General features: G+C 34.4%; 1 protein-coding gene across 8 annotated transcripts in view; it reads right to left on the bottom strand.

Moving 5' to 3' along the window:
• Positions 1-11,196, bottom strand: part of LINGO2 (leucine rich repeat and Ig domain containing 2) — a 476,071-nt gene that overhangs the window by 3,871 nt on the left and 461,004 nt on the right. Inside the window, exon 4 of one of the 8 annotated variants that reach the window (XM_077790472.1) lies at positions 10,925-11,024. The exons of the other annotated variants lie outside the window; for them this stretch is intronic. The gene's annotated coding sequence lies outside the window, so the exon portion shown is untranslated. The remainder of the gene's footprint in view (positions 1-10,924; positions 11,025-11,196) is intronic. 8 annotated transcript variants of the gene reach the window in all.

Raw genomic sequence — 11,196 nt, 5'->3', positions numbered from 1 at the left:
AAGCAAGGACTATAGAAGTGCATTTGCTCCTGTGGTACAGCCAACATGATGAAGCTAAGGTATAGTGCTGGGATACAGACTTCATAATATCAATAAGCCTTGTAATGGGCCTCAGGCTTGTGATGTCTTTTCTGCATTGTTTAATTTGGGCTTAATTTTAATTGTGCTTGTAAAAATGCTTACATAACTCCCACCAGTAACTACCTCTTGCATCTGCTCAGATGACTATGACCCATCTGCTCCAATGCATAACTGGAGACAGACAAAATTTTCCAATAGCCAAGAATCCACCAACCTATCTGCATCTTTGGGCTTTGAGGATCATCTGGTTACTATGTAAGAAATTTGCAAATTGCATTTGAGTAAATATTTTTTTGTCTATGTGGTGTTCACATGGATTGTAACATAAAAGAAATCTTACACAGAGGATAAAGACTTTTAAACAAATATGTTATAACTAAATTGATGAAGCAATCAGACAGCTATTTGAGCAAACAAGCTGTTTGAAACATCAAAATAGTCCTGTATAAGTCATAGACTGATAAAAAAGAAAGTTCCACCAGTAGCTCTGCTACAGGAACACTGCATTCTGCTGGTACGCAACTTGGAATGTGATAACTCATCAAATCATCCCTCCTGATGGAAGAGAGTTGGACTCAGACTGTGGAAGATCAGAACAGGGAGATTCAAGGTGCAAGAAAAAGAGCAGATATTTGGATCTATGAATCTTATTGTATCTAAAAAATTTCTAAACAGGAACAATGAGTTTTGGCTTGTGTGCATTTGTATTATTGTGACTGGATTGAAAAATAAACAGCTGTTGTGCTCTGACTGTTAAAAACTAAACTGAGGGAAAAAACCTTTATTTTGGAGCTCTGTATAAATTCTGTTCTTTGACTGACCAGACATGAATAATGCAATTACTCTTCTCACAACTCTGTGGAAGAATTTCACTCTTGACTGATGTGGCTTTGTATTTCCATTTTTACACTTCTTTGCAGAGACTATTAATGTGAGGCACATTGCATGCTGATTTTGACATATAGACTGGAGACTGAATAAAAATTATTCTGTATTATATTACCTATAAAAGCACATTTCCACTTTGTTCTAGAAGGACAACCTATTGAGATTTAGTTTCCTCCTTAAATTGTAGTCTTGCAAGTAACTATTGCTAGTTATCTCCAGCTGTGACAAAGGTTTTTGGGGATAAACTTCACTTCATTAGGCACTAACTAAAATCTGGAAACCAATAGGGGAATCTGAGTTTGGTGTTTTCAATGAATTTAGATCAGAGAGGCTTCTGGGTTCTCTGATCATTACTTTCAGTGCTCAGTCTGTGAGGTTAGTGCTTTCATAGTGATACTTCTACCACACAGGGATTTAATTTCCCACCGTATCCATCTAATAATGTATGAAGCACAGTAAACAGGTTCAGTGGAAGATGAGCACTCCTGGAGTGTTTGGTTTCAATAGTGAAAATATGAAACACTTTTTGCAGCTATCCAATCCACCTGATAACTAAAACTTCTGAGGAGTACAAAGTAGAAGTTAGACAGTATAAAAGATGATAAAAGGCTTTTTTGACTGTGGCTGGAATATAGAAAAAATAGAAAATATAGAAAATATAGAAAAAATTTTCAAAAATTAACAGTAGTCTTCTGCAAAGGTATGTGCACAGATAACGAGATAGATATATATTTATCTGTAAGGGTGTATGCATGTGTGTGTATGCAATTGAAAGGAAACAAGATTCAGGACTGAGATACAATCTGGAGTGGATATATTTTAATAAGGACAAATAATAAATTATATTAAATATCAAGTCAGAAAAACAAAGATTAGATGGATTAATAAGTCAGGTTAGAAGAAAGTATAAATTACATTTATTATTACAATTTACATTGAGAGAGATTATACCATTCCTTATGCTGACTAAATCTGTGACTACATCCTTCACTTTGAACTGCTTTGTAGAAAAATTACTTCATCTTCATTATGCAAAAAAATGTAACCTTATCTCCAGCTAGGTCTAGCAAGTGAAAATTCTAATGTGAGACAAGGTGAATTTTGGAGAAGCCTAGAGTGAATTTGATGATCTATTGCATATATCCATTTAAATTTAGTGAAAATAGTTTTATTTTCAGGACATGTCCAATAACATCATTAGCTACGTCCACCTTGCGCCTCCAGTCTACGAACATTTTGAAAGGATAGAGTTTCATCTGTACAGAGCATTCCATGTCAGTGTGATCACAAGTATTTATTAGTATACATCCATTAATCAACAATGCTACTTTAAAAAGAGAGATATTATGCTATTAAAAGATATTCTTCATTGTAAGATGATTTCTTGAAGCAAAAAATTATTTTCTGCATTTCTTTAGACTTGTGAGATGTTAATTAATTGGAAACTGCACTGGGACAGAGCTGAATTGTTACTGTTAATGTTTACCATAATGCCTTTCATTCCTGCTTAATCAGCACTACATACTTTATCTTTGCCAGTGTAGGTATTCCTTCTAAACATCTGCAACACTGTCCTTTTTTGCTTCCCTCTCTTCACTGTGATACATACAAGAAGGTAAGGTGTATGCATGCAAGTATGCACACACACACATAAATGTAAACTGGAAGTAATAGTCTTACTGATCTGTGATTGTACTGTGCCTTGCATTACACAGTAGTGCTCTGAAATTATAGCTTGTTAGATGAAATTAAAAAAAAATATTATGAGCTAAGAATTTTTCTATGTTTGAATGTGAATGACAATGTGTAAAATTGCTTTCCTGAGCTTTCTGGGGTATTTGTCATGCTTTGACATCATATAAATGAAGGAGTTGTTTATTAAAAAATAAAAATAAACAAATTATTTTGTTTTGTCTTTCTCTGGCTCTGTTCTCTGTTCTTTAAGTCCAAAGTCAAGAGTCAAGTTACTGTTGGCTGATACTGTTTTTCAAAAGAGAACCCTATTCAAAGTTCAGCTATGTAATTATGAAAGATCATTAAAGTTATTAGTTAATAGTTCTGTGTGATATCACCCAAAACATCCACTACTACTTTGAAATGCAAATCAGTTTTTACAACATTCTGAAGCTTTGAGTCTTCCCAAAAGTGCTTCACAAGAATGTACAGTGCTCTGTAGCTTTTAAATTGAAAAACTATAATTAAAAAAATAAAAAACAACCCAATGCTATCCTAGAATGCAGTGCAATCCTAAAAATAATCTATAGGAATGTGTCAAATCGTGCATGTATTACATATTTTTTCACTTCTCCCTCTCCCTCAGTTTAATTTTGAAGCTTTTAGAGCTGAAAGCAAGAAAGCATTTGACCGTAGTCCTTTCCATGTCCCGTCTGATGCTCCAGTATGGTATCGGACATAGCTTTAGCCAGAAAAGGCAAGAGTCTCAAGATCTGTTGCTGTCATTAGCTGCATTATTATCACTTGATGCCCTGACTTGGTAGTTTCAGTATCACCTTTCCTATCCATTTTCTCAGCCTTTCAGACAAAAAAGAACACCACAGTAGATCATATCAGAGATGACAATTTTGCCTGATGGTCACTTAATAATTTACATTTTAAAAAACCCTTTACAAAAACCTACTGTATTCAATAAATATTCTAGGATTATATGTTGCATGACAAAAACAGACTTGTACTGATGATTCCCTTAAATGCTACCAGGTAATCCTGAGAACCAGGTGAACTACCTGTTTGAAAAGTGTTTGCTCAGTGCTACTTTAACCCGACCCAGTTCAGCCAGCACCAATTGCCTGGCTCGGTGCTGATTTGCTTGTAGCATTTCCAATTTTACTTTGATTTAATGTAATAAATTCCTTTAATTATTAAATCAACTAATTAATTTATAACACTGGTTTGACCCTGACTGGACACTGGGTGCCCACTGAGTCTGTTCTATCACTACCCTCTTGAACAGCACAGGGTAGAAAAAAATATAAAAAATGGTTCACACATTAGATAAAGCAGGTGGAGAATACTCAGCAGTTACCATCACAAGCAAAACAGACTTAGCCAAGGGAAATTAGTTTAGTTTATTACCAATTAAATCAGAGTAAGACTGTGAGAAAAAAAACTCAAATTGTAAAAAAATTTCCCCAACCTCTCCCTTTTTCCTGGGCTCGACTTCACCCTGCATCTTTTCTCCCTTTTGTGTATGGCAGTGCAGGGTTTTGGGAAATGGGAGCTGTGGTCAGTTCATCACATTGCCTCTGTCACTCCTCATACTCTTCCCCTGCTCCAGCATGGGGTCTTTTCCATAGGAGACAGTCCTCGATGAATTTCTCCAGTGTAGATCACTTTCTTGTACAGTATGCAGTCCTTTGAGATGGATATTTTTTGAGACTGTGTTTAGGGATAGTAAATTGTTCTGCATATATAAGATTGTTTCTTGTCTAAATGCTGAATTTTAGCATTGCTGTATTTTAAAGCAGGAAGCAGATACTGAGGAGTATAAATGTTTCTGTCTTTGCATGGCTGTCATCATCTGTCACACTTCAGCAAGCAGTAAGCCAAGCCATTGTTCAAATCTTTGCAATAAAACACCTTTGCTCTTGTACTGAGTAGACAGATACTAAATATGTGTAGCTAAAACTACTGAACTTCTGTATTTTGCAATATTTTGCCCAGCTCACGTGGTTTGGGAAATTTTTTATTCACGGCTTTATCTCTCAAGTACCTATTGCATTTATGTTGGAAGAGCACCTGATCTGGCTTTCTTGAAGTCTCCTTTGGTGCTGCACCAGACCAGGTAGCGGCAGGAAGGGTAAATAACCTTTGCTAGTGTACTGTGCCTAAGGTGGCAATGGTGGGAAGTGTTGCACAGGAGATAAAGGGAAGATGAGAAACATAGATTGTTTTAGGGACAACCAAATAACACATGAAAATATGGGAAATTTAGAAATACTCTTACAGTGGGACACAATGCCACCAGAAGAATGAGTAAAATCCTGACTGTGTCATTTTCTGACTCATCTGTGCAATTAGACATTTCATCATATGTTCTTTCAATATAAGACCTAGTTTGTAAAAGCAGAGGCCTTGCCTCATCAGGTCTCATGCCTGAAATTTGTCTAAGCTTAGTGTATTGTTCCCAAATTCTATCACAGACTAAGTAAAAACTGCCAATATACTCTAAAAAGGATGATTTTTCTTTAAAATAGAGCATCTCCGAAATTGTTCAAATGAATCTAGGTTTCTACCTTCCCTGACTCTTTGATTAAGCCTTTATGCTTATGCAGAGATTTTTTTCTCCCTTCCTTTATTGATCTCTTAAACATTTCAGCATTTAAATAAAATGTAAAACATTAAGTAGCTATCTGGATTCCAATAATAAATAGATTTAAGAATCCTTGAATAATAGCAGCAACAACAACAACCACTAATTTGACAATTCATTGAATTGGAAGCAAAGTTTTGATTCAATTATTCTCCAGTCCTAGGATCATTCTCATCTACTAAGTCATCAGTAAAAACTTCATGGGCTACCATCAACTTAGAAACTACAGTCATGTAGCATTGGTTTTCAGAAGAAATTATGGACACTCAGATCATTGAAAAAGTAATTACACAGAAATAGAAAAAATAAGCAAAAAAGGCAACTAGAGAAACTTTCTTTATTAGCTTATCCAGTAGGATTATTTTAAGATTGCTTAAAATATTTGTATCAGGTGTCTTAAAACTAAACAAATGGGTATAATTTTCACCCCCCAAAATTATATTTTTATCTAAATCAAAGTGAAAGAAGCATGTGTGCCAAAACAAAGAAGGTAAGAAAATCACAGTGACAAATTCATGTAATTATACAAATTATCTGTACAGGTCTTTGAAGTCCATATTCTCCAAATTCAGCAAAGAAATTAAGACATCACTACACCTTCTGTATTTAAGCCAATGTTTTTAAGATTGATTTTAAAATATCAATCAGTTTTCACAGAGCAAGTGAACCTCAGGAAGAATTTTGAAGGAAAAATAATAAATCTTAAGGATTGTCTTGCCCTTAACTTGTCTTGCTACTTATTCTTCATGAATAAGTAACAGGAAAAGAAAGTGTAAATGTTTGCAAAAATTCTAAACACTTCTATTGACATTTCCACTAACCTTGCAGATAAGTTGGAGGAGAAGAGATTTCTAAAAAGCTCATAGGAATTATTAAGTGAAGGGATATAAAAGATGCTTGGATGTAAAATAAAATTCAGACTTTTTTGATGTAGGTTAATGATATAAATCAACTATCCAGGGAGGATAGTACTTCTATCATTACCACACAATTAACTACCTTACAAAAATTGAAAATATTTTCATAGAAACACTTTCTGACAAAGAATTCTTAGTCAAATAAATTAAAGAATTACTGTGAATAACAGATCACTTCTACCATCTATGCCTTTTGAATGAAGAAACAGATTTTTGAAAGGTAGAGTTATGCAAAATTTCTTTTGCAACATTCACTTAGTTCTATTAAATTGTATTCCTGTTTTACTGGTAAAAAGAGATTTCACTAAGAGATAATTATTCAATGGCAAAGACCAGAACAACATAATCACCATGACAATAGACATGTTGACATGATAATGCAATAATAGAGAAAGAGAACTTGTACTTCTGAAAACACTACAGCTCCTAACTAGTTTGTACTGCATTTTGTTTGGGCTTCTTGGTATTGGAAGACCACCCTCCTTTTGTAGCTAAAGTCCATCCCTAGACATGGTGTTTAGTATCTCTGCATGGTAGCCCCTCTGAGTCATATGTGACTTCAAAAACAATGCATAAACCCACATTTTTGTTAAGTTGATTTATCGTAACTGTTACAAAGCAAAATTACATTATACTCCCTTTTCATTGATGATTCTTACAAGATTTTAATGTTCCAAATACTGAGAACAACTTATCACAGGGGAAGAAGGTGAAGTTATTTTAATACAGGAGGGAAAATCATATGACAACAAAGAGCTAAAGTTGTTACTCTTGGAGAATGCAGCAGACCAAAAATGTAGATTTTGGAAAAGATTAAAAATCTCTTGCAAGTTAGGATTCATTACTTCAAAGTAGATCTTTATTTCAGAGTGTATCTAGGCAGGTGAATTTTAACATTCTTTGTTACCGCAAGCAGGACACTGGTGGGAGAATGTGAATGTCAATACTACTTGATTTACATATCTGTTGTAGCTAATGAAGTCTGAATAAATTAATCGAAAACTATAACAGTATGAAGGCTAACTGCATTTATTAAAGTTTAGGAAGACTTTTTTAACAACAACTCTACATTAAAAGTTTATCTTCCTCTTGAAAAAAACCTTTATTCTAAAACTGTCTGGGCATAACAGAATAGATGACACCACTGCAGCCTGCACAGTATCTCTTATGTAGGAAAACAGGGATGTAAATTCCTCTGAAGTTTTAATTCTAATATCCAGTTCCTTCTCATCTTTAATGAGTGAAGATGTTTGTCACCAAAAAGGGTTTCAAACTATTTAATTTACTGACATGAAAAAAACCTGCAGGGTTTTTCCTTTTTATTTTGTTTTTTGTTTTGTTTTAGGTTTTTGGTGGGGTTTTTTTTTGTTTGTTTGTTTGGTTGGTTGGTTGGGTTTTTTTTTGGGTTTTTTTTGTTGTTGATTTTTTTTTTTATGGCATCAACACAGGGCCTATTTACAAATCATGGTATGCAGAAGCTAAAGTGCATGGAGAATGTGCCCAGGAAAGATAAGAAATAATTTAATTAGTACTACAAGAGCTGTTGTTTCTTCATAACACAGTTCAAAGGATCTTTAGTCAAAAGGCTCTGAATACTTAAACCTGTATTTTTAAGAAAAATTTTTTGTTAAGTACATCTGAAAAAAGCAAATGCATTTTACAAGAGTAACATTCATCTGTTCATCTGTCTTACCTAGAAGTGAAAATAGCTTAAAATTGAAGTAAATGGGAAGGCTGAAGAAATTGAAACCAATATATTTTCTTTTGTACTAAGACAAGAATCTCGAAAGTATAGCAAAGCTGCAACAAATTATTTCAGTACTACTTATTAGGCTAACAAAAGAAAAAAATGAAACCCATCCTGGTTTTTTTTTCTCACACCTCGATAAGCATATTTGCATGTATCTTTCACTGAAAACCTATCAGACAAAGCAAGGAATATATTCTCTGGGGACTATCTTCATACCATTGCACACAAGGCCTTCACAGTACAACCTAGCAGCAAGCTGCTGAACTATCTACTGCTGCTCTTTTTGACTGTAGGAGTTTTGACTGCAGTAGTCAAAGTCTGGAAAGACAGTACAAGAGCTACAGTATCATATTTGGAACATTAAAAATAAGGAAAAGGAAATGAGTACAATTCTAGGTCCGTGCAAGAAGGCCCTCAGTTCCTATTATGGCTTTGAATTCAGAGTAGCTGTCTTAGCCACTTAGAAAATTGTGGTCAGCATTTGAGGAGGCACAAAGGAAAGAAAAGATATATTTCAACACATTGGTCAACAGTAACTGGGCATGCGTGAAGAAATTTCATGATAGACCTAACTGAAGTCACTTAATAGCTCAGATAAAGAAGATATCTTTGGGACAGATGCACAAAATTACTGCACTTTGAGTTAAAATAGAGTTGATTATAATTTATACAATTGAGAGAAGAAGAGAACAGAAAATTGCCTTGGAGATTCCCTGTTTGCTAAAGACATTCTTAAAATATACTTAGACTCAATATCAGCCTGCAGATGGATTAAGGTAGGGCATTTGGAAAAAAGACCTGACATGTTTGCAAGTGGACAAGACACATCTATTAATCTCTGCTTTATTTGTAGCCATATTCCATGAATGTTACTCCAGATACTTACTGGTGTTAGCTGACCTAAGAACTAAGCCCCTATGTTCAGCAACAAAGGAACAGAAAGAGATAAAATGTGGAAGACAGCAAGCAGATGAAATTTGGTAGTCAGATTTTTTTTCAGCTGAATCACTCATAATTAAGCCCTTGATTTGAGCCTGGCCCATTGCAGAGTTAGTGTCACAGCAATGTGGTAGGTAGCTTCCAAGTGATCCAGATAGAAATTTGCTAACTCTTCTATGCTTCACAAACTACTCATCACAAATGAAACCTATTCTTATGAGAATGTACAGTTGCCCATTTGCATGAAATCTGTACCCATATTTGCTATGGTACCAGAAGCAACTTTCCAAATCCTGGCAATGGAGACCTGTTACCTCAATGCTTTTTTTGACTTGGTATTTATAAATTTATTCAGAAAAAAAGGCACTTCCTAAGAAACTGCACCTCATTCATTTAGTATAAAATCCAATGAAAACAATTTTTGTACCAGACAGAGCCTCTGCTACTAGTATGTATTTGGTTAACATTTTCTTTAATTATTACAGAAGATGACTAATACTTAAACAATATGCCAAATACATTTATTTTCCTGGTTTACCAAGATAAAGGGATTAGAAAGGACAGCTTTCCATACTCAGCTGCCCTAATGTGCTAGCACTAGTTACAAAGGTAATTGTGTACAGTTTTTAAGCTAGTAATATTTTTTTTTTTTTTTTCACTTTTTCAGAAGAACACTCTGTGTTTCTGTAACCCTGCTGCTTCCTCAAGAAACTGACTTATCACATTAACAGTGGATAGTGGTGTGTCCTACAGTTGTCCTGATCTATGTGTGATGTCCAGAGGCTGATACCAGTCAGAAGACACTTGCCTTGGAAAGAGCTAGTGCAAAGCTACAAGCAGTGTGGCTGCTGCATTGTGCAGTACCTAGTACAAGCTCATCTATGGACTTAGAGTCTCTTGGAAGATCTCCAACAGTTCTTTATAGTATTGCTGTACTTCTATCATTAAGATGAGGAGTAAACCTCAACTACACCCATATCATATTTACAGGAGTTTTTTCTTGGTTTAGATCTACAGACTTCAGCTCAAAGATGGTGATCTCGGTTATATTTTCTGCCTGACTCTACAGATGTACAGTGCAAGTCTACAAAAAACAAAAGCCTTGTTCTCTTGAAAATATTTTATCATTTGTTGAAAACATTTTTCCCCAGACAATTTTTTCCAGTGATTTTTTTTCCTCAAAACATTTTCTAAACTGTTATAGATCATTAAAACCATAATATTCTACCTAGAAGCAGTTTCAATGAATAATTTCCAACCATTTCATGCATACTAAGACTCACAAAAATGCACATATTCTTAAATGTCCTTAAAGGAGAGCACTATTTATACCATCTGTATTAATACTCTACAAGACTAATGTACTTGTCCTTGTCCTAAATAAAATTAATGCTAGAATAACTGTCTATTGCCAGAGCACTTTCAGATGGCCTAAATAAAAAAAAAAAAAAAGCTTGAGTCTGCATTAATATCTATCCATAATGATGTCTCCATTTTATTCCTAATTAAAAGCTCATTAATATCAAAGACAACTGTAAGAAACACAGATGAGACCATATCATTTGGGATTTTAAAACTGAAGGCACTCACCCTATCAACTCACAATCACTTATTCAAAAACTACTGTGTTACATGAAATTAAGTATTATACTACAGCAAGAATTAATACACCTCTTTATGAAGGCTGTGTGTGATTTTTCATCCTTTCAGTTAGTTTCTAGCTCTGACAAGTAACTTAAGCTACAGAGTAACCAGAAACATCAAAGAAGAGGGGAACTGAAAGAGGTCTGAATTGACTCATTCTCAAAAGCACTGCATATTTTCAGCTGGTGCATGGGGGTAGGAAGGGGTATGCAAAAAAGGAGGATACATGAACAGAAAGGATAGAATTGGAGCTGTGAGATCTTCCAGCATCTTCTTCAGAAGAGATCTTGCACATCTGTGTAATTTTTGAATAGACACTATATAAACGCAAAATCTCTTAGTGGCTAAGAAAAAACAAAAGAAACATTTATTTACCTTGTATGCTGAGGTATGAATAATATGAATATTATGGCCTTTGAATCTGGAGGTGAAAGGATATCCACAAAGCAAAGGATGCTGATGATGTCTGTTTGTTCTGAAATGTATAATATGACTTTTTTAAATCCTTGCCAGTAAGTTATAATCCACTTAATTTAAAAATTCATAGCAGTTTTAAGCTTTATTACTTACCACAATGACAAATATTGCTAAAATTATTTAGAATTCAAAAATAATCATAAAACCAGTGTTATTTGAATGTATAAGTA

The sequence above is a fragment of the Lonchura striata genome, chromosome Z, assembly GCF_046129695.1.
Source record: "Lonchura striata isolate bLonStr1 chromosome Z, bLonStr1.mat, whole genome shotgun sequence".
Taxonomy (NCBI): domain Eukaryota; kingdom Metazoa; phylum Chordata; class Aves; order Passeriformes; family Estrildidae; genus Lonchura; species Lonchura striata.
Note: the sequence above shows the minus strand (reverse complement) of the source record. Positions and strands in the feature narration are given on the sequence as shown.